Genomic DNA, 22,495 nt, shown 5'->3' on the forward strand with positions numbered 1-22,495 from the left:
CAGGAGGGCAGGCAAACAGACAGACAGCAGTAACTGCTGGGGCTGCAAGTTGTGCGGATGTTGGGGTGGGACCATCTACCCGCGGCTGATGGTTTTAGAGCTTCACAACCCGTTTTCTTCTGGCTACTGTTTGACCCAGTTCGTATTAAACGTTAACACTCTGTTAAAATGTGTGTTGCTATGGAACTAACTGCATGGCTAATTATGTAAAAATCTGTGAATTATAGAAAAATGCATATTAATTTGAACTTCACAAACCGACCAGTTAGATTTATGCAATTTTAGGGTTTACTTTAACATTTCAGGTCTCCTGGAAACATAAAAATGTATTAAATTAATATATTAAACCACCATGCATCAACTCAGTGACACTCAGCAGCCATGAACTGGGGCAGTGGTGGCCTAGCGGTTAAGGAAGCAGCCCCGTAATCAGAAGGTTGCCGGTTCAAATCCCGATCCGCCGAGGTGCCACCGAGCAAAGCACCGTCCCCACACACTGCTCCCCGGGCGCCTGCCCACTGCTCACTCAGAGTGATGGGTTAAATGCCGAGGACAAATGTCACTGTGTGCACCGTGTGCTGTGTATCACATGTGACAATCACTTCACTTTCCAAAAAAAAAAATGAACACATCTGGAAATCTCTGAATTTTTAAACTTGTACTTTTGGATTCAGCTACCAACAGATGGCAGCAGCATCCAAGCCATGACAAAATTTCCCCCATCGTCACAGATTCCTGTGTGTAAAATCAGACTTGTTATACACCGTGCAAGCAGATACCTTATGATGTCCATGCATGTTGGAAGACATCAAATCATGAGGTGTTACATCATTACTTCTGCTCATTATGACAGCAATATGTTGGACAGAATGTCCTGTTCTATAAATGCATAAAAATATACAAGCGTCTCCACTTCTCCCGTTAGACCGATGACTAAGCCCTGAATGAGACCGAAATACATGACATTTTCGTGTCCAGCCCTCATTCCACGGAGAAATGGCATTAAAAAGACCACAGTGCATATTTCTCAGCATGAGAAACAGACGCCGGAGCCTCTCTGCTTTTGAGGATGTGCTTTGTCTCTGACAATCACAGTTCAGACATGACTGGTGTGAGATTAACTGAAGGAACAGAGCATGTACCGCAAAATGAATCTCCCTGGATACCTTGTCCTTCCGAGGCTGGGATGGTGTTGCAACTTGTGTACGTGTGCCAGTGGTTCCTTGTTTTTAGAATGAGCAGAACGCCAGTTCAAAGAGACAATGCACTTTATTTCATGTTTTGTAGCTCTCAGTGTTTTGGGATCAGCAAAGGGGATCCAGATGTAGTGGAACTTGAAGCCAGGCCTGAGCAGACTTACGTATCGATTTTACCGACCAATGTAGCAGAATAAAGCAGAGTGAAGCTATGGATACATGTCCCACATGCTGTTACTGAAGTGTTTCATCATCATCATTTCATGCAGACTCAGTCAATTTGCTAAATTGCTTCCAATTCTTTCGAGTTTAATTGACTACAAAGTCATGGGCAAAGGTCTGCTATTATGACTATTTTCCTACTTAATTGAAAAGCCTTTATTCTAAGAAAAGCCCAGTCCTCAGGTAAGTGGCAAGTCTAACAAAGCAAATCACTGCGAGATGAAAAATGATTTGAATTCTTTCTCACGTACAGAGTCCTACTTTGGCTATGTGCATAGAAGCTCCGGAATCCTGTGGTTTGTGCCTCCCTGAGCAGGGCGTCCCCCCTCCCTCGCCCGTCCCTGATTCAAATGCGGCCGCCGCATGCTGTTCTGTCATGAATGGGAAACAACAGGCTGACAGCGTCTGCATGATGCGAAACATGGTTGTTAGTGTTCAGCTGTCAGCTCCATCTCTTGGCGCGGCTTTGTGTGATTTATTCACCTGCTTACCAATGCGCTCGACTTGGCTATATGGGCCAATGTGGGCTTGTCTTGGGGAGGCCATACAACCAGCAGGACAGACCCTGCAATCCAGCATGCTGCTGCGACCTTCCTGTCAGGTCTCTCCTTACACTTAATTTACAAACTGAACTAGAACTGAACGCAAGAATACGTTTTGACACTGAGGCAATGAAGCTCCTTTAATCTTTAACCAATCAACAAGACTAATGCTTTAACTGATGGTCTAAAAATGGCCTTCTCATGGTTAATTTTTCCGGGTTTCGTCACCACTGAAGGTTATTTGACAATTACTGGTCCCTGCCATCATCACGTGACCCGTGTCCTTCATCACGCCATCTCAGCCCACATAATGGAGCTGCGCTTCCTTGCACCTTTTTTTCCTTCTTCAAATCTCTCTGTCCTTTCTGTGTGAGGATTACGCAGAGCTGACATTTATCCTTTAAGTAGAAATGCAGAGCATACGGCCACATTTCTCATTCTGTGGAGCCTGAAAAATCCAAGTCTTTCTAAAGATTTTGTGTTTTATTACACTTAACATAATTCTGGACTGGGGTGGGCAGAGAATAAATTTGGAACCTTTCCTATTAGTTTAACTAATTCTAGATTAGAGGGATATTGAAGCCTGGCACAAATAATTAAGAATGAAGTCAAGAGAGGAAATGAGGGGCTTAATGTGATTTCCAGTGAAAACCACATTGAGGGAAAAAGTTTGAAGGTCTAAACTCTATTCAAAACGTGGAAGCCATTGCAGAGAAATTGACGTTATTTCTCCTATACTTTCATTATCTCTCATCACCAGTCATCAGAATCTGTTTTACTGGGATTTTTTGCTGAATATTCTCACATGCAAGGAATTTAATAATAAAAATTATATTTTAGGGATTTTATAACATATAACTGAGAAATAGACATGGGTATTAACATAAGTCAGAAGATGTGAATGTGATTAATTTGAATACATACTAGTACTAATGTTCAGCAACTACACCGAGCTCAGGGATGTATTGAATAAAAAATATTATATGTAGTCTGACCTTACGTCCCTGCGGTGGGCCCTGCCCAGGATGGGTCCTTGCACCCTATGATCCCGGTCAGGTTCTGTGACCCTTGTGACGATTAAGCGACTGTGTCCAGTGAACAAGACAATAACCAAATGATATTCGTACATTCTTACAAAAGTGGTTCACAGTGGATTCTATACTCTATTGTGTACTTTGTTGAATAGACGCTTCATGGCAACAGGTACACAAACACGCACATAAACTGGGACATTGGCAGAGAAAATCATTACTGCTAACATTATACACAAGATGTTCACTTGGACAGCCAAAGACAGATCATAACGCTACATTAAAAGCATACTATAGTTTGCAGGCTTTAGTAAGGCAGTCAATGCCTTTGATTCTATACATACATGATGCTATGACCCTATAGACGCTCTCAATCCCGGGTTTTTGCTTGACAGGAACTCCCCTCACACTGCGTTTACATTTTTCCGGTTATTGTATAAAAATGCCTACAGAGCAGTGCAACCGTGCTCAGCGGCCCCTGTGTAGGATTTCACGACCACGGAGAATTCATGACCTGCTTTCACGAGCAGGGACACCAGTCACCGTGTCACTGTGCCCAGGGCAATACCGCAGTTCTTCCACGTATTTAAGATTATACCAGGCGTTCCGGGATTACGTTTATGAAATCATAATCTAACTTGAACAGATTGATTTGTTTAAAGCAGCCCAGAGGTATAATGGCCCAGATTGTTTTTTGCTCGGCGCTCATCCAGACAGAATTGAAAAACGAGTCTCCGCTGTCTCCAGGTTGTTTAATTTAGCCAGGTAAGCCCATGCTAAACCCACATTCCCCGCGTTTTTTTGTCTTAAAATATTAAAACCATGCAGTGCGCACAACAAGGCCTGTGGTTGGGTGAAGGTTCTTCTGTCCTTGCACTTTGTGTGAGGTGAGCAGACACGGGGATTCTGGGAACACAGCAGTGGGGGGTAGAGGGGGATGACGTCAAGGCTGTCCATTCATAATCACCAACATGGTTTCTTTTTTTTTTTTTTTTTTTAAGTGTTTAATGAACATGGCACTGTTCCCCCTCAACCGCTGCCAGGTTCTCCCCAGTCCTTTTCTTATTATTAATCTTTTCTCCTATGTTGAATTCATTCATTTTCATTTTTTTTTACTTTTTCTACTTAGCTGCAGTTGTTCAGCGTAAAATGTGTACCTAGGGTTTCCTGTTTATAGCTTTCAGTGCTGCCTGCGTGAGTCTGAATCAAGCTTCAGTTTTATGAGGCCAGCCTGAGGTAATACGTGAGCGCTTCTCACTGCATATAGAACATGGCTTATCAGGACGGGGGTGAAAAGAAATTGCTGCATTTCGTACAGCTGCACTGTTATCAGCATCATCGTAACACTGCGGCCCTGTGCCAGATTGGAAAAACACAAATGCCACACTGTCCCTGCCTCAGCTGTGCACCCACAAGGCAATTCTGCCGGCGTGAATCATTTCAGAGGAGGCGCACACAAACGGAAACTGGAATGCATCAGGGGTTAAGGAGAAAATCCCAGAATTATTATTATTTCTTCTGTTTGCATCTGTTCCACTTTTTCTCTGTTCTCATTCATCGTTCCTCCAAGTGAAATGCACACCTTTGAACATATCTGACGGACCTCAGGAGCAATTTTCATATTCTATTATGCAGCTTTGATTGTATTATGAATTTCTATGATGGATCCTATTATGAATTCTTTCATTGTCCGCTACGCTGGAAACCCAAGAGATGGACATCTGTTATTGGCCAGATGGTGACATGGTGATGAGTGTCTCAGTATGGCCTACAGCTCCTAATTGATGAGACAAGCAAGCTTTACATCTGGTGGAGTGAGAATGGCAACAGGGCCTTCTCCCAGCATCTGCTGCGCTAAAGGAACACCACCTACTTCCAGCAAGTCTCGGCAATAAGAAATAACAGCAGTCCCTAGTGTACTTTCACCAGACTGAGTCCAGTGGATATGTAGCTGTATTTTCACAAAGAAATATCTTCTATAAAGATGTAAAAAAAAAAAGGTTTGAATAGATCTAGGATTTGTGGCATTTATCATGGCTTTATCCAGAGTGACATACAATCAGAGGTTACAGGGACAGTCCGGGTTATTCAGGGACACTCCGGGTTATGTGTCTTGCTTGGGTACACAATTTGAACCTGTGACTTTTTTTATCTTCTGGTACATAAGCGAGTGTGTCACCCACAAGGCTACAACCATCTACTTTCAGGAACACCTATACAATGTTGCCTGCTTCCATCATGGGCCATGGTTACGTCTGATTTTCACTATTGTCACATCCCTGACTAGGGGAAGAGAACGTGAACAACAACGGGAAGGAAATAGGTGGCTGGAACACACACAAACACAAAAATAGTGCGTTTATTTACAGTGCAGGCAAGTATAGCAAACCAACAAACCAACCAAACCAAAGACCAGTGCTAAACAACAACTAACAACAACACTACACACAAAAGGGAGAAAATACATAAAGAATAGGGAACAAAACTACTTGGAGGACACAACTCCAAACCACTCCCAATCTCCCCAAACCTCTCCACAACACAATCTCCTCTCCTCCATGAGCACCAGGGCCACCATCTTTGTGAAGGAGGCATCCTTAAATGCATCCCGTGGACGACGCATGATTGCCTGGGCGGAGTCTCCAATCCCCAAGCCTGTCCCCTCAAGTACCTAAAAGGGAAACAGACACACACACAGCAGAGAACACAAACCAAGAAAGCCCTAGGACTAGGGACGTAACACTGTCAAATAAGATAAGCCATGACTTTGCATGTCTGCTTCACAATGATCATCAATAGGATCAGCCCCCTTTCCTCACCGCAATGCTTTACTATTGGCTTCATCAGAAGCCCAACTGGATAAACGCCCTGAATTCTTTATTGCATCTTTGGGATTGCAATTACCTCTGGAGTAGCAAATCTGTTTTTCAAATCCCTTAACCTGGCAGGCTGCTCACGACGGAGGGAGATTAGTTCTGTGATGCTCCACAATCCAAGGACGATCTTCGAGCAGTGACAGCTCTATTCTCTCTCCAAGTTGACAGTTCTTTGCGAATACTTTGCAATTACTGACAACGAATTGGGGGAAAAAGGTAAAAGAAGGACAAGGTCTGTAAGGGCTCACTCAAATCCAACTCCACAGAATATTTGCAAAGCTGTGGCTATATTTCTCTTGCGCACGCTGCTATTGATTTTTGGCAAGACAAAGTGTTCTCTGGGTAGTCTGAGACTGCTGCAGGTGAACTTTGCGATGATGGTCATACAAGAATCACTGAAGTGGACAGAGGAGCACGCTCAGCTCTGATGCACAGCACAACACACTGGGGCAATGGTGAATTAATAAAGTCTCTCAGCTTTATGCAGCAGTGACGCGGTCCCTACGTCAGGGCAATGGTTTGACACAAGGCTCACGTACGACAGTGTTGCAAGGAGCCTGGACAGATGTGCAGCGCATGCTTTATGACTCTGTAGGGCTCCTTCCAGGACTGTTGACTGGCCGTGTGTGAATGCCTTGCCGCTTGTGCCAGAAATGTGACAGAAATCACAATGTGTTTGGAGACCTATACCAGCTGACAGTGAAGAATTAACTGTCCAATAACCTGTGATGTTGATTTATGCAGCTATTTAACCACTGTAGTTTCAGTGTTCTTCAGGTTACGTTCCTGAATTAGCCAGAACATGTTCAAATGGTATTCTGACCTTCGTGAGTACATTCCAGCAGATGAGTTCCCTGATGCTGGCTTCTTGATATCCAGTCATCTGAGTGAACAGAATGCAGGTGCTGGGCTGGTAATACACATCAATCCGTGTTTGGGCTTTATTTGCTCCCAATGGCATCTTTGCTTGGTTTGGGAGGCTTGTGAGTGTCACACCTCCAGCCTCACTGCCTTGCTCCCAGTCTCCAAGTTCCAAGTCACTGCCTGATCGGCGCAGGCCAGCACGGATCCTCGTGCCAACAATATAGACTTGTGCTCCCTAACATTTAAGTGTAAACTGTTTTTGCTGACTGCTTATTCTAGAGGTCTTAAATATTTTGTACTATTATGGAATCACTGTTGCTTCCTTGTGCCCATTAAAACATGTTGTTTTGGCCAGCTAACGTTCTCCAGCACAGACAACTGATTTTATTTTGGAGGCTGTGGGATTTTGCTGCATCTTTGAGTTAATTCAAACCAGACAGACTCTCAAACAGATGCTCAGGAACATCTTAAAGACAAATCTGCCTGTCTGTTCAGTCCAGATCCGCCATTTGATATGCCTGTTTTCATTTGGATTAAAACACTTTTGCAACATCAATGCCTTTGGCCAGACCGCAGGCATCAGACATACACATCTATAATTAAGCTGTTTTCACTTTAGTAGATGAGGAGTGATGAGTGCTTATTATCACCCCACATTTCAGATTCACATATATTGTCACCATTTGTCCAACCTGCACCTTTCTACTGATCATCCACTAATCAGTGAAAATCTACTAATGCAGGCAGAAGAGGTTTTGCTATGTATAATACAATGATAATGGCAACCCTCTACATTTATATTAGGAATAACCAGTGTATTACTCGCTTTGGTTTCGTCTTAATTAAGGCAAGCATTCAGAAATAATTTGTTGAGAGGGAATAGGAAAACATAATCTGTCTTAAACATGAATCAAATACAGTTGCAATGTAGACCACACATGAATAATCAGAATATGGAAAAACAGCATACATACATCCTGTAGACAACAGCCATATACACTCACCAGCCTGTTCTTCTACCCCTTCATCTTTGGTCAGTTCCTGGTCACAAGATGGCTCCAGGCTGGTTATTTTTGGGTAGTGGATCACTGTCTAGCCCACAATGGCATTGGCATGTATAAAAATCCCATTAATGCTGTGTCTAATACACTCCTGCCCACAATTCTCCTGCCAGTGTCACTGCTGTGTTCCCGCACTAAGATCATACCTGATGTCCTACAGACCTGTAGCTTTATATATGGCAAGTGAACCCTAATAAAATAGGCAAAGGCTGAAGGCTTCTATTAAAAGTTCTTTTGTGAGTTTATGAGTAGGTTGCTGGTTTTGTAACAATATATCACCTTCATAATGTTCTGGTCTTTATGTGTAATCTTCACCTGATTGATTTGAATCAAAATATGCCAGCATGTATTCAGAAGACTTATCTGTGCTCTGAAAGGAAACCTTTCTTCTTTTATGGTGCAATATCAGTTTAATGGACACCATTCCAGTTCATTATCAGACAGTTTGACACTACACTGAGCAAATTCCACCTGCTTATACTCTATTTCTATAAAAACCTATTCACTGACCATCAAATCCATTACAGAGGTTTAGTGGAACTAAAGTGCAATTATTCAGAGCTCTTACACTGGCTGCTTTTTCAGATAAAGAAAAGGATATTCAGATATTTCTAGATTACCAATATCAACCAGTCTCAATTTTTTAGTATGATTACATTTTTCCTTACTGGTCAAGAATGCATTGGAAACATGAATAAATGAATTCCAAATTCTATCTCATTTTTATATATATATATATATATATATATATATATATATATATATATATATATATATATATATATATATATATATATATATATATATATATATATATATATATATCTATATATATATATATATATATATATATATATATATATATATATATATTGTATGACTTTTTTTAATCATTGTAATATTTTACAGCACGCGTTTACAGTCAAACACTAATGAGGTTTCAGAGTCGACCTTTAAGGGTTGTCTGTTGTTGTCAAATCTACGCCAAGAATTCAGAACTATGCCTTGTAATCAGGTAGCTAGTTTAGTTTAATAATCACTGATTCTGAATGGCAACAGAGGCATCGCATCTGACGGGTAAATAAAAGCAGTGCAGTGACTGTAGCACATTAGTGCCAACGTAATCAGGGGTTACTCATACATCTTTAGGATCACCAATTGTCATGTCCATGCGGGCATGACGTGGCGGGTGAACGGAGAGGAGGACGAAGAGTGACGAGAAGACGTGGAATGAAGGACGCTTTCACCTGACATCACGAAACTGGGGTTTAACAAATGCACGCCCAATGAATCTGCCATTGATTATCAAACAGACCTCTTCTGAGGACATACCTCTCTCTGCTAAAAGTGCAGGATGGTCCTCCAGACTACAGCACCACAAGGGGGCCTTAGCTACGCTGGAGCAGATGCCTGAAGGGCGTTTAGTGTGTACAGTGAGCCATGACATTAAGCTGCAGCTGCATTCATCTCTGTAAATCTCTGTGCACTCAACAGGTATTAAACTGCGGGAACGATGAAGCCCCTCGGTCAGAGCCGGGAGGGGCCTGAGGCATCTGGCTCTCACCGGGGATGAGCTTCTGTCTGTGTACACTTTATCCAAGCAAGGGTGGGGGCTGGCAAGGATTGGAAAATAATCTTAAGATTTAGGATCTCTGGGACCAACCTGAGCACGATAAAATTTGTCAACACAAATCCTTGATTTAGTCTCTAGATGATGTGCCATACATGAATTGGTGACAGCAACATATTCCATCAAAGTCAAAGTCATCAAATCAGACTTTCCATTTTGCCTTCTTTGCAACAAATTTAGTTATCACTAAAGCTAATCACTTTGTAATAAAAAAAAAGAGATTTGGGCCCAAATTTTAGGTGTTTCAATCATATCCATTACACCAGATGTAATGAAATGAAGCACATAGCTATGTGGTATTATTGTCAAGTGGAAGCATTCATGAACACCAGCAAATGGAAGACCATGTAAAGTCACAGAACAGGGTCAAGGACTAATACGACCGGTGTGTAAAAGACTCTACTGAGTCCATAGCTAAAGCTCTCCAGACTTCCAATGTAAGCACCAACATCTGGGAAGTGGTAGCTTCATGGAATATGTTTCCATGGCCAAGCAGTTGCATACAAAGCTCACATCACCAAGTCCAATGCCAAGTGTCAACTCGAATGGTACTGTTCTGCGGAGCAGTGGAAACATGTTGTAAGGAGTGATGAATCATGCTTTTCTGTTTGGCAGTCCCAGTCCCGGGTCTGGGCCCAACAGATGCCCAGAGAACGTTACCTGCTTGACTGCATTGTACCATCTGTGCCGTTTGGTGGAGGAGGGATAATGGTGTGGATCTGTTTCTCAGTGTTTGGGTGTAAACACCATGCTACCAACTTTGTGGACACAGTTTCATGAAAGCATAGTTGCCTGTCCTCAACCCCATTGAACACCTTTGGTATGAACTGCAAGCAAGGCCTTGCTTGTCCAATATCAGTGCCTGACATAAATGTTTTATTGAATGAATGGACAAAAATGCCTGCAGAAACATTCCAAAAAGGTCAAGTATCCTAGTGGGTAAAATACTCGCTTATGACAACAAAGTCGCAGTTTCAGACCCCACTTACTACCATTGTGTCCCTGAGAAAGGGGACTGTGCCAGGGGGATTGTCCCTATAAATTCTTATTGTAAGTGGCTCTGTTAAACGCTAAATGAAGAGCAAAGCTACGTATAAAGGCTCCGTAATTGAATACAATGTCATTAAAGTCCCTGTTGGTGTAATGGTCAGGAATCCTCTGCCGATACTGTCTAGCTTCGAGTACTTCTATTTGCCATGGCAGGGATCAACCAAGACCCACAAAATCTATTGTAATGTAGCTGACTCACCCATTTTACAAGATGACAGACCAACTTTATCCCATGACACACCCCCTTAGACAATTTCCAGGAGTAGCATGAAAATACTGCAATAACCATAAATTCTAGCCCCAATAACAAACATTTTAACCTTATAAAGTCATGCTGTAGGTGTGCTCTGTGGTACTTTGGAACCACCTTCAGCCCAGGTCACAATTTTGAGGGTTTTTCTTACCTTATGGAAATGCAAATGACACAAAATGACCTGAATGCAAATGACAAAGCAAAGAATAAGGTACTCCAGTACTATAAAAGTAGTCTGCACCCCAGCATGTTTCAGTGACAAATTAGTATATTTTCTATGTCATTGTTCTCATCTAATCTATCTTTTCTGTCTTTTAATCTGTATTTAATTCAAATGTCTAATTCAAAATGTATTTCTTTCCTCCAAAATAGATTTTATTTTATATTTAATAATATATAAAATATAATTTTGTAATAAAATATAAAATTGTAATAATACAAATTAAATTAAAAATATTTTTTTCTTAAAACTAGCTAATTTTATTCACACAAAATCTAATATAATGCATTATGCTGATGTGATATTTTCACATTATGCTGATGTGAAAATGTATTACTGTGATTTGGTTTGACACAAATAATTACTTCTGTAATTAGAGAAAGACAAACAGTTGTCCTGAAAAGCCGATCATATGCCACCAATACAGCAATACAGACTCAGCTCATAGTGAATGAATGCAAGTGCAACATTATTCCATGTTCTGCTTTTTCCTTTCTGTGTGTTCATTAGGACATGCCATGCACTCTTCTGAAATCCAGGCTTGTCCACATGGACAGAAGCTTAAAAATTGTGCAGTCAACTGGATCCAGGCCTTACATTTATGAAGTAGCAGGCAGGAGCTCTTGCAGTCAGAGGTGCTCCATCTTTCCGAAGATAACTAGAAACAATATAAAACCACAAGAAGACACAATAAAATTCAAGAGAGAACCACTGACATAATAAAAACATTTTTATTTGTCGTTACGAACCATTGAGATTGCACACCCTTTTGTTCTGGGTTTGGTTTGTGTTTCGCAGTACGTTGGCCTTTGAATTGCCTGTGCAGCATCTGCTGATGCTTCTCACACCTGAAGCAGGAAGTTCAACGCTCCTCAGGAAGAAGGAAAGCCAGAAGAAGGAAAGTCTGAGGAATATAGAAGTAATGACACACTAACCTTATCAAAGACACATTGGCTGTGTTCTAGTACGACTACAGTTTTTCTCTCCATAAATGTCATGAGGTACTTCTTACATAAAAACCCCAGTTTACAAAAAAGGGTAGTCAGCAGTGTGGAAAATTTGCATTTTGCTTTTATTTCTGTTGTTGGCTCCATTGACATTATACCATGTATATTCGACTGTGTTCTATTCTCTGGGGTAGCTGTTGCTGAGGCAACCACTGCCATCTTTACTAGCCAATGGTCATCCTTTGTGACCCAACATCAAGAGCAGTGGCAAGCACCGTGGAAGGAAAAAATTCTCCAACCAGAATTCCCAGTGCAACGCAGACAGGCGTATTGCACATGCTGATTTTCGATGTTCTCTTAAAGAGCTGGCAGGGATCGGTGGAATTGGTTTTGCGGTCAGGAGTAATGAGTTCACCTTTAGAACATTCCACCCCCCCCCCCCCCCCCCCCCCCCCCCCCACAGTAGCAGAAAACACATGACCTTGACAAGTTTGTGAATTTGCAGCGAGGAATGATGAAAATCATTGGACCATTTTCATGCCATTCTCTTTTATGTATACATATGAGCTGTTCCCTCACTAGTACAAACACGTCTGTCTGTATGGATTTAAATGGCACTGAAGTGTGGCGAGGGGTAATTCACCAAATGTTTATGGCCATTCCCCTCCTGTGTCTTAAAACTATTAAGAAAGACTGATGAGTGTTTTATTCGCTCTTATGCTGTCGGTGTGGGTGAGTAAAAACGTGTGGTGATTTGTTAATGTAGTCTGTGTCAATGTGCCTCCCACTCACCACTGCAAATTTTAAAAAGAGATCCATCTCTCTTGACCCACCACCTGTTACAGTATTGGAAGATGGAGCTTTCACCTCCGGGGGGCATTGCTTTCAGTGCCTTCATAGCCCAAGTGGACTGACCCATTTGTGGACCTTTAAATAAGTACACCATACATTTAGCCCGACTGTTGTCTAAACATTGTGTATCTCCAGGGAGGCTGCCCCGGCAAGGTCTGCACCAGTCAATGACTTACTCCAGCCGCGGATTATAAACACATCAGAGAAGGTTGGGTTGGGTTGCACAAATAGATGAGGTAAGAAAGCTGTCACATATAGACCCGACATTACAGACCATAAAAACGCTTGTGACCTTTACCCACAGTCCCTGATCACAAGCTCACAGGCTCCCAGCGGACGTGCTGACAGGGAAAGGCTTTAGTTTGTCAGGGGGACTGACAGGTAATCTGGATCGGAGTGAGGAACGGGAGAACAGGGTGGATTAAAGGTCAAGGCTCCATCATTACTCTGTTTCCTCTGCCTCCTTCCATGTCTGTTTGACCCAAAGGGCAACACAGAGTTGCAGCTGTGAGGGATGCCGAGAGGAGGATGAGGAGAAGAGAAGAGGGTCACCTGAAACACAATGAACACCATTGTGATGTGTCAGCACATGCATGTACACACACACACACACACACACACACACACACACACAGCAATGTTTGCTCACGGTCTCTAATGTCTAAAACACCAATAAATCTTATTAACTGAAACAGATAAACAATAATTTGAAGGATACTAATGTCGTATATTGAAAGACAGAACGGGGGAAGCCTGGTTAAGGCTAAAAACTTGTATTTTTAAAACAACTATTTTATGATTTGTTCAAATCCTACAATTAGCATGGTCCTGAATAACTGAGAATTTTAAGGAACCCATTTGTATGGGAATGCAGAATATGCAGAATCCGTATAAGGTTTATTTTCTCATTTCTTATGTGCATTGGCACGCTCTGTGTTTGCTTGGTCTGCATTGTAATGTTTGTACTATGCGTCATTCTCACACTGGTCCCGCGGTCAGGATGTAGCAATTGTCACAAAGGCACCCATATAAATCATGCCAATTCAGACAAGCAATCAATTCGTTTGGCAGAACGGTTCCTCTGTTGAAGCCCATTATAGTGAAAAGGACCTTTTCTCTCTGTTTTGTCATTCTTCTGCACCCTCATTTGTTAAAAGCAATCAATAACCTAACAGACATTTGAGCTGAGTGGCTGGAGATCTTCGTTGTAAACACTGAGACAATCGCCACTGATGCTGTATAGTCCTATTCACCAGATAGCACACTTTTTTATTGCTGGACATTATTTGCGGAACCCATGGTAGTTTCCAGAACATTTTTTGGCATTCATCCTCAGATGCTGAAAAAATGGAACGATGCCTTGCAGAAATATTACAAATCTGCTCAGTCTGATCTCAGGTAGGCTACGAAGGACTAGCATCACAGTAGTTTAAGGGCCTCACAGCATGCTCTCTCTGCATTAATTATCACTCCTCCATGAGACAGAGTAATTCCTTTCGATTTGAAATTCCAGCACAGGCACTGAAACGTGCGAACAGAGGAGCTAATAAAACCGCCTTTGTGTGTCTGTTCGTTTTCTATCCCCTGGTAATTTGCATTTGTAATCCATTATATTCTTAATTATTAAAAGCGCTCAGGCTATGAATTATCCATATGAAACCTGTGTGTTTATATGGCTGCAGTGGTTAAAGGACCCCAGGTTTAATTGGGTGAGTGCTGGCCTGGCCCGTCGCCAATCAGCGTGGGGATGTGTTGCAATAATTGCACATGCACAGATCAGTGACTTGGGGATCCAACAGGAGTCAGAGGAGAAGGACACCCCCCCACAGTTAAACTGCTCAAATGGAGTTCAAAATCCGCCAAGGCTTCCTGTATGACAAACCGCCTTATTTGTGTAGGGCTCTTATCCTCCTCAAAGTAGAGAATCCAACAGAGCCATAAATGGCAAAGAATTTCAGTTAAGTTGGACTGCTTTCATTTCACCTTTTGTGGTGTGTAGGAGCCCAACAATTTGGTTTATAGCAAAGAATAGTTTTTTACCCAGTGTGTGCACAAAATGTATCATGTGCATATGATAAAACTGGAGAGTCCCTTTGTGTAAGATGCATATTTTATTTCTTTTCATGAAAAACAATATTGTAAATAAAAGTGTTTTCTACTGTCAACACAAAGGGTAACCATGTTTGTTTGTTTGTTTTCAGTCTTTTATTCAGCCAAAGAGTATCTTTTGGGAAAAGCTTCAGATACTCTAACTACTCCCTGTGGAGCTGTATCTCTGCTCTCCACCCCATGCCAAGAAAGGCAATGAAAGGCTCAATACTAGCTGACCACAAAACCTTGCACAAAAAAGGCAGACTTTTCTTGTTTTTTTTATTTAAAAAATAAATGTATAGAAGCCTCTACAGCTGTGTTATCCTACTGTTCTCTGAGCTCGAATTCAACTATGTTTTCCACCTGCAAACTTTTGCTCATAGGAGGTCATCAGTATGTGATGGACCAAAACCATCAACGTCTAGATATGAACAGGGTTTATGAAATTAAAGTAACTCCTTTTTTATTGTTATTTTTGTGTGCTTTTCCCCTGACATATTTTCACAACTTTACACAATTACTATAGTATAGTATACTTATTGTATTCATTAAAAGCTTGCAGATACTTATGCAGTGTGATGCCACCACAGATGCTTTTGTTCACAACTCATAATGAGGTAGACTCCTGCATTGTTATCATCAGGCTTCATCCCCAGCACAGAGGCTTTTTCCCTAGCTATGATAAACGCCTCACCCCACCCTGCAGAAAGCAGTCTCTGCCTCAGACATGTACCACTTTCAGCCTGCGCAGGGCAGCATTCTATTCTTTGTTCTTATTTATCAGCCCCACAGAAAAGGTGGAATGGTGAATTAGAAATAAAGTGTCCAGAAAAAAGATTTCCTGATCAGTTCAACATAATTCAGTAAAACACAACATGTATTTTACATCCTGCACATATCAGTTACTTATTGTATTACAACAGTTCATTAGTAGTAGGGTTTAGAGTAGCTCATGGGGCACTTTTTGCAAGTTTGCACTTTTTTTGCAGGAATGTGTTCTACGTTATCAGAAATTATGGCATGTAATATGATGCTTTTCGTTGTGTGAAAGATGTACATATCAGCAGCAAGATGTGTTCTAGTGCCTTGGTTCTCAAACTATGGTACTGTGAGTCTTTCTAGTAGTACTAGAGGGGACGCTAGAGAAGTTTATTAATATTTACCGCAGCTCTGTGTTAAATGCAGTGTAAGCAAACCATAATGCCATTGATTACAGAGCGAAATATTTTGTCTGGTGGTCCTTGTCCTTGTGAAAAGGTTTGAGAATAATTACTTCCATTCCATTGCATAATTGATATTTAGAGTGTGGTGATGAAGGCATGCAGGAGAGGTCTAGGCAAATCAGGCAAAAGAAGCAAAGACATGTCACCTGTGTGCTCAGTCCAAGTAGAACCTACCCTTTTATAACATATTTTATGAACAGACAACCTTAGACAACTAAAATCAGACGCTTCAATTGAAATGTGATGGGACTGAAACCTTATGATTATGACCTGGCGAAGAACCACAACATGACTTACACAGCAAAGCAATGCCCACATCTGTAAGATCAACACCAGATGTTTCAAACTGTCTTTTCAAAAAGTCTTTAAGCTGCTGCCTAATGTCTTGAAGATGTAAGTGTGATGACTGGGTGGCTGGAGAGTTAATTCGTCCTCTTCCAGCCACAGTTAACCAGCAGGATGACCACACACTAGGACAGAGTTTGTATAAAGATTATACTGAAGTATTATTTTTATACCCGGAAGAGTCCTTCCATTTATGAGCCATCTGTTCACTCGTCTAACCAGCAAGGTAACAACTCTCTCCTCTCCCAGCTACAGCTAACTAGCAGGACTTCTTCAGCTAACTAGCAAGCTAACACTCTCTCCTATCTCAGCTACAACTAACTAGCAGGATTTCTGCAGCTAACTAGCGAGCTAACACTCGCTCCTCTCCCAGCTGCAGCTAACTAGCAGGATTGCTGCAGCTAACCAGCGAGGTAACAACTCTCTCCTCTCCCAGCTGCAGCTAACTAGCAGGATTGCTGCAGCTAACCAGCGAGGGTAACAACTCTCTCCTCTCCCAGCTGCAGCTAACTAGCAGGATTGCTGCAGCTAACCAGCGAGGTAACAACTCTCTCCTCTCCCAGCTGCAGCTAACTAGCAGGATTGCTGCAGCTAACCAGCGAGGTAACAACTCTCTCCTCTCCCAGCTGCAGCTAACTAGCAGGATTGCTGCAGCTAACCAGCGAGGTAACAACTCTCTCCTCTCCCAGCTGCAGCTAACTAGCAGGATTGCTGCAGCTAACCAGCGAGGTAACAACTCTCTTCTCTCCCAGCTGCAGCTAACTAGCAGGATTGCTGCAGCTAACCAGCGAGGTAACAACTCTCTCCTCCCCCAGCTGCAGCTAACTAGCAGGATTGCTGCAGCTAACCAGCAAGGTAACAACTCTCTCCTCCCCCAGCTGCAGCTAACTAGCAGGATTGCTGAAAACAGATTCACAGACTTCACATGAATGTAGGCATTAATGCTTTTTAAACTGGTTTTTAGAGTAGTTAGCAAAACTTATAAGTGAAAAAAGGAAAAGTCTGTTTATCTATTTGCAGTTATTGACTTTTTCCTTTGCAATTCATCTCCCATTTTCAAACGCAAGGGAGGAAAAAAAAGATTTCAAACTGTGTCATTATTCAAATACAGTTTCTGGCAGAGCTGACAGGTGTTTCAGAGGTGCGCCAATGCCGACAGCCTAATGGCGCAGTGGGTGTCCTCCCTGACAGCATGGCCTTTTAAAAGTGAAATGCGCTTGACTCGACAAAAAGAAACGGCCAGAGACTGTCAGTGCAAATCACGCCCTTTATGTGTAGCGCCAGGCGTGCCGAATTACACACCACGCTTGATGTATTATACAATTACAATGCAATAATTGCTTCCTTTGATCTCATCCCTGAGCGGCCATCATTATTAGTTTGTCTGGCAAACAACAACAGCATGGGAGTTCGCCACCGGTTGTGTATGGCAGAGGGTCCTCTCCATAGGCCAACCTGAGACATCCAGTGAGTACTAATACCTCGATGTTGAGCTATATTCCCAGTATTATCCAGCATTTTCTGGCCTTTTATCTGCAAACCAGTAAATGTTCCCAGAGGGAGTTCAGATGGTAGCTTTTGCATGTCGGGTAGAATCTATTATGTGGCATTAGAATCAGTTTCCATCAGGACACTGAAACGTTGAGCAATGAGCATTTATGCAGCTCTAATATCATCACAGACTTGTTTTTTTTGTGTGTGTGTTTTGGGGAAGCAGCGTGAAATGGGTTTGCAAAGGTCCAATCCAGTTTGCTACTAATCTCGGCAACCCAGGCGCCATTTTTTCCCACTCGCTAATCCCAATATCTTTGATGGCTAATGTGTAAAAGAAATGTGAAGACGTGGGATGAGCAGCGCATTAGCAGCGCATGTTCGTCTGGGAGAGGGTATTTCTGCCGGCCCTTTTCACAAACACCAGCTCTCAGCCCGAGCCCCCTGCTGAGATGAGAGGGAGACATGACTGTGGTGGTGGTGGTGGAGGAAAAGGGGGGGGGCGGCAGAACACACACTTGAGACGGGCCCAGCACAAGCTCTCTGAAATATGCATGCTGTTAAATTACACAGTAAGTCTCCCTTAATTTCCACCATAAAACTGTAGAGCATCAAACCGAGACCTTGTCTTCAGACCGGCCTCTATGTGAAAGGCTGATAAAGCCTAGATTACTCGTGCATGGTGTTCTGCTGTATTGCATTTTGAAAGATCAATCACATAGCTCCTTCCCTCTCCAATGAACAGGCAGAGCAACGAAAAAAATCCTTCGAACATTTAAGAAATGAGCAAAAAGTGACATGCTATAAATGACTGCCCTACTTTACCATTGCATGTCATTTTATGATTCTCTTGATCTTCCAGCATAAAACAAATCATTGCCTCGTCACTGGGAAACATCACAGGGCTGCTGGAGTGAAGGGGCACAGCGTGAACCCGGCTGAGCTCTTCGTCTTGAGAGCGTCTTTTTTCAACTGATAGGCAAAGATGTTGGAGTCTTTAAAAGAATAACCCTTCTCTCTGGATTGTTTCTGGATTTGGATGATTTCAGGCTTTTGGTCTCATTTGTGCTTTTCAATTCTAACACCAGTATGTTGGCATGTTATGAGTATTTGAATGCCATTATGTTGGCTTCTTTGTGTAGCTTTCTCCTTGTTTGTGTGTGGATTTAAAATGCTCTTTGTGCTTTTTGAACCTCCTCTGGATGCTGCTGGATTGGTTGGAAATGTTGCAGTTGGAGGAGGATATAAAAACTACAGATCCCTGTTAAAATGACAGGTTTTTGTAATATAAACAAAAGACTAGAATAAATCATTTCAAAACTTTTCCCATCTTTAATGGGACCTATACACTGTACAATTCAATTTAAGAGGGGTGGCATAATATCCACTGTACATGGGAGAGTTTGGCATGACTTTTGGTTTGTAGGTGGAAGAAATTGTGTGCCACGCTATATAGATCATAACTCAGTCACTCAATATCCATAACCGCTTAGTCTTAATCTTGGGACACTGGGCACAGGGCAGGGAGTCACCCAGGACAGGGATCCAACACACAAACACCATTCATTTACACATTTACAGCATTTATCAGACGCCCTTATCCAGAGCGACTTACAACCAGTAGTTACAGGGACAGTCCCCCTCTGGAACAACTTAAGTGTCTTGCTCATTGACACAAGTGGGGTTAGTAATTGGAGTTTGAACCTGGGTCTTCTGGTTCATAGGCGAGTGTGTTATCCACTAAGCTACTACCACTCTCCACTAGGCTACTACCACCCCTACCATTCACTCACACACTCAAACAACCTAGTGTGCATATGGCGGGAGGAGACTGGAGAAACTGGCACCCTTGCCAACACAGGGAAATCATGCAAACTCCTAACACACAAGGTCCGAGCCGGGATTCAAACTCACAACCTGGGAGGTAAGAAGCCACGTTGCCATTAGTTTATGTCAACGTTATGTGTGCATATGTGTGGAATGTATTTTGTGATATATATATGTGTGTGTGTGTGTGTGTGTGGTGTTTATTTCACTGAAATGTTTCAAAAAAGGGGGCAATTTCACATAACCTAATGTCTAGTGCAGGCAGGCAGAGAGAGGGGAGTACCCTGGAACCATCAGACAGACAGAGTGGAAGCAGCCACATTAGAGTTTTAATCAGGCCTTAAAATTTAGACCAGAGCCTATAGATTTTTAAATGTCCCCTGACCTTTTTTGCTTTAATATACGTCTTAGTGATCCCCTAATACTATATTTCTCTTTCCAAAGTTCAGAATTACAGCCACTTTTAGCCAGGCACACAGATTTCCCCAGCATTTCGATGTCTGTATTTTTAAATGCTGATGATGAGAGAGAGGCTGGGCGAGAGTGGCCCAAAGAAGTGAGCTGGCATTCACAGAAATGATGTCATCAACACCATTTACCAACCACAATGTTTGGCACAGTGTAACCTTGAGTACATAAGGGGAAAAATTACAGGTCTGGTAGTCTGAGATGCCGTTCTCTGAATGGCAAAGCAGAAAGTTCAATGCAAGCTTTACACCTATTGCCATTTCTAGCAAATGCAGGACCAAATAAAGGCTTGCGGAACTCGTATTGATGTTAAAAAATCTCACAAAGTGACATTTTAATGATAGGGGACCTATCACCTTAACCTAACATTATTGTGGCATCGTGAAAAACTTTTGTGCTAGGTGCATGAGTGCAAACTTCAACAGATGTAAACTGATATATTTTGGCTGGATGGGGTGGGTACAGAAAACATTTGCTGCAGATGGTAAAACTCCTGAGCCTCTCAGCAACAACAACTCTGCGGCACAATCTTCCTTGAAGTAATAGGTTTTTGATTTCTTACAGTGATCACATTAATTCTGCCAGTGTTTTCCTATGCAGTGGTAATCCCCCCGTAATCCATAGGCCTTGGCAGATGCCAGGTTTAATCCTTTGGTCCCCAAGAGAAGGAGAATCAGAGGCCAGGGGATCGGCCTTATTTCCCACTGCTCCTTTTACTCTCAGACCTACCTTAAGTCCCTCTCATCCTCTTGGCATAATCTCGGGCTGAGAGGGAAATGCAGCATGCTGTAGAGGGTGCCATACCAAGGTGCCACTGGGTTCTGATGGGTGGTGGTGGAAGTGAATTCTGGGCCAGAAATTGTTGTGATGGATGGTGGATGCCAGTTCTGTGCGAGTTCTTGGACAGAATTTCACTTTTGTGGGACAGATGGGCTGTGGCCCTGCTGAAGCTTAGTGTGAAAAATGTGTCCATGTTCATCTATCAAATACACAATCCATTTTACGAGTCAGATGTATCATATGTAGTGAATTAATTTTCGCAACTCTGTTTGCTAGGCACAGACATACAGATTTACAGGGTATTCTATTGCATTTGATAACTTCCATCTTACACGGACTAGCTTTGCTAATTTCATAGAATGGTTTATGCCTTCCTGAAGTATTGTGTCATGGTTGATTAAGGGCACAAAGGACAACATAGGAACTGAAAACAGGTGTGAGAGCCAAAACATAACTAGCAAAGTATATCTCACAGAGGTCTGAACTGAAAACAGCGCAGAGAGTACATGCACCACATATAAGCAACAAGGAATTGATAACTTATAAACATGGGAAGTCTCATTTGGATACAAATGACTAATACAGGGAGACAATAAAGGATGTGTTGCCACATGGAGGTTCCAGAGGCACCAGAATGTTACATGCATTTTATAAGTACTACATTTCATATGGCACATATGGTTGCAATGTTTACTTGCAAATTATTAATTGTAATACATGCTTTATCTTATGATCCAAGGATTTTTTTCTCTGCACAAAGTCTTGTACAGAGATAATGATGCTATAATGAATTTACTGAAATAAGACGGAAATAATTCGGTACATGTGCTTTGGTAGGAGTTGGACAGGAGTGATTGAAAAGCAGCTCATCAAAACCCCCCACTAGGTTTCTCTCTTCTCGTGACAAGGATGCCTGATGTGTTCAGCTGAAAGTATTGTTTTAAAATGAACACTCTCAGGTTCTAAAGAAACCTGTAATGTAAAGCCTTATACATAATTTCCAAATTATTAAGCAAATTCATGTGGTCTGGCCATTGGTTTCAGCTTGTATGGTGCTATAATCGATGGTCTTTGCTCATTTTCCAGTCAGACCACGTTGGAGCAGATTAGCACCGGTTCTGGCACCAAACGAAACATCAGTGGACACTGTGCATTTTAGCATACATGGATCAGACCAGTCCTGTTGGGGTTCCCGCACACTCAGCCTCAAACCACAGAAAGTGCTGCCTCCTGAATAATGAGCTCTCATCATTCAGGGACAAAATTAATTTTAATAACCTGTATTATGAAGTTTTTTTCCCTTGTGCCTTTCATGGTTCCATTGTGCCTCCACTCAAAGTGGTGAAAGTGCTCAGACTGCTCAAGAGGTGGACATAATTAAGCCTGTCAGTATTCAAGGAAAGATACATATGAAGTTTTGTCCTCTGAGGCAATGCAGAATGACTCCTGTCCAGACTCCGACACACAGTGTTTCAGTAATGAGCACTACATGATGTTCTTGGAATTATATTACAGGCACTACTCTA

At 42.1% G+C, this 22,495-nt stretch overlaps 1 long non-coding RNA gene across 1 annotated transcript; it reads left to right on the plus strand.

Moving 5' to 3' along the window:
- The first annotated feature begins 17,818 nt into the window (after positions 1 to 17,818).
- Positions 17,819 to 22,111, plus strand: LOC114767319 (uncharacterized). The gene is made up of 3 exons (XR_003742923.1): positions 17,819 to 17,870; positions 19,660 to 19,818; positions 22,056 to 22,111. It is a non-coding gene; the product is annotated as an uncharacterized LOC114767319 (long non-coding RNA).
- Positions 22,112 to 22,495: the final 384 nt, after the last annotated feature.

The sequence above is a fragment of the Denticeps clupeoides genome, chromosome 17 (assembly GCF_900700375.1).
Source record: "Denticeps clupeoides chromosome 17, fDenClu1.1, whole genome shotgun sequence".
NCBI lineage: Eukaryota > Metazoa > Chordata > Actinopteri > Clupeiformes > Denticipitidae > Denticeps > Denticeps clupeoides.